The sequence below is a fragment of the Triticum dicoccoides genome, unplaced genomic scaffold, assembly GCF_002162155.2.
Source record: "Triticum dicoccoides isolate Atlit2015 ecotype Zavitan unplaced genomic scaffold, WEW_v2.0 scaffold2622, whole genome shotgun sequence".
Taxonomy (NCBI): Eukaryota; Viridiplantae; Streptophyta; class Magnoliopsida; order Poales; family Poaceae; genus Triticum; species Triticum dicoccoides.
Window position 1 is genome coordinate 1 of NW_021256672.1, and position 1,933 is coordinate 1,933.

Genomic DNA, 1,933 nt, shown 5'->3' on the forward strand with positions numbered 1-1,933 from the left:
TATGTTATATTAGGTTTATGAAAGTCAAACTTTAGCTCAAAAAAGTCAAACTTTGATCAAACTCATAGAAATAAATTAACATCCAACAATACCCTAGATATTGTGCCATCCTTGTAATTCCCAAAACAGACAAACGCCCGCTTCTCCTCTCGCATGCCATCTGTTAGCCACAAATGCTCATGTGTGAGAGAGATGCTGGAGGCACAGCGCCACTGCTCACGCCTCTCCCTCTGCACTTTCTATGCCATTGAATTTCAAAGCCATCCACAAGATCGCCTAGGCGCCTCACCACCAACCAAGTCTCCAGGAGCTTGTTGATGTCGTCTCCGAGCTAGTGCCACTTTGGGCCACCGAAATCAGTCGAGGTAAGCTTGCGGTAGGCCTAGTCCGAGAGAACAAGCAAGGGTTTGTAGTACTCATCTTTACAGAAGCTCGGAAATGCCTGAACAGTCTCATAAACAAAATCATGCATGGCAATAAAATTGTCCCGGTGACAAAAAATGCCAATGTAAATAAGTGAACGAATGTGTTCATCATTAGTTGTTGGTGTCACATTTTCCTGTAAAAATAATAAATATGTAAGAATGTGAGCACATGGTTGTCAGTGCCCAAAAAATATATTTTATGTGTGAAGAAACGACACCCACAGGGCGTCTCCTATAATTGTGATCAAATTAACATGAGGATCTTGCAGCATCTTCAAAATGACCCCTTGCGTTCACCCTCCCGACTTGATTGAAGTAGCCCTCAAAGAGTCTATAGAGGGATGGCTTCCCGAACATCAGCTCGTATGCAGGCACCAGCATCCTAGTATTAAGCACAAACATAATATAAGTTGGACGTTTGGAGTTATTTTTTATGGGACGTTCAGAGTTAGTTAATTAGGAAATCGGCTGCCCACTTTTTAGATCAAAATGCCATTATCAATGTTTATCAGAGTCAGTCACTTTTGACAGGACATTCAGAGTCCGTTTTTTAGATCCTTTTACAGCCCAAACTAATTTTTTAGACGCCATGAGTTTAATCCTTAATCTCTTGCATCGGCCAAGGGTTCAAATTGTAAGTTTGAGCTGTATGTGTAGGAAAGAACTGCAATCAAAAGGGCAGTGTTGGATGAACAGGGAAAATAGAGCTCTTATATTAGGCAGAAATATAAACCAAAATTTGATGAACATTTTGCAAATCTTCTACAACATGACATTTTTTTGATAAACTACAAAATAGGAAAACTCTGACCAAGTTAGCACACAAATTACAACAAAGTAAACAAGATATATATTATCTTCTCACAGCTATGCTGCATTTTGTTTTTCTTGCAAGACCGAGCTTTGTGAATTAACACTAAGGTTTCATAGGTCCATAAGAAATAGATTATCTGAATTTGAAATGCTAAAATATATAGCTCTTTTACCTAGTCAGGCAGCCATATAAATCCATCGTACAATGCTGCATGAAACTTCAACAAATCATAATTAGTACACAATTCCAGGAGCAGATGGGTAAAGAACAATACAGAATCTTGCAAATGAAATCAACGCCTACATCAGTAAAGTTCTACAATACACACCTGCAGATCCTCCCCCACTCCTTTCCTCATCCAGCAATGATTCATATACCACAACCCTCTAAAATTTCAGAGACCTCTTTTGAGCGATAAACTCATGTTTCCTCGGTGCCGTTGTTGCTTCCATTCAACATGACAACATAGAGTGCAGCACGCGGTTCCTTGAAACATCATATAAATTCTATCAAATGCAATATTTCTATGCACTTTATTTGTTTTTGTTCTGCAAGATTGGACTGAACTGATGAACTAAAAAGAAATTTTGGTATATGACACCACAATAAGCACTGGCAGCTCCCAATACAATAACCCACTCGATAAAGAGGCAAAATTAGCTAACAATGCTTCTCTTCATTGGAGGTAAACCCG

General features: G+C 39.1%; 1 long non-coding RNA gene across 1 annotated transcript; it reads right to left on the bottom strand.

Moving 5' to 3' along the window:
* Positions 1–761: 761 nt before the first annotated feature.
* Positions 762–1,650, bottom strand: LOC119345637. The gene is made up of 3 exons (XR_005167102.1): positions 1,568–1,650; positions 1,412–1,456; positions 762–807 (listed from the first exon to the last, which is right to left on the bottom strand). It is a non-coding gene; the product is annotated as an uncharacterized LOC119345637 (long non-coding RNA).
* Between the last annotated feature and the right edge of the window lie 283 nt (positions 1,651–1,933).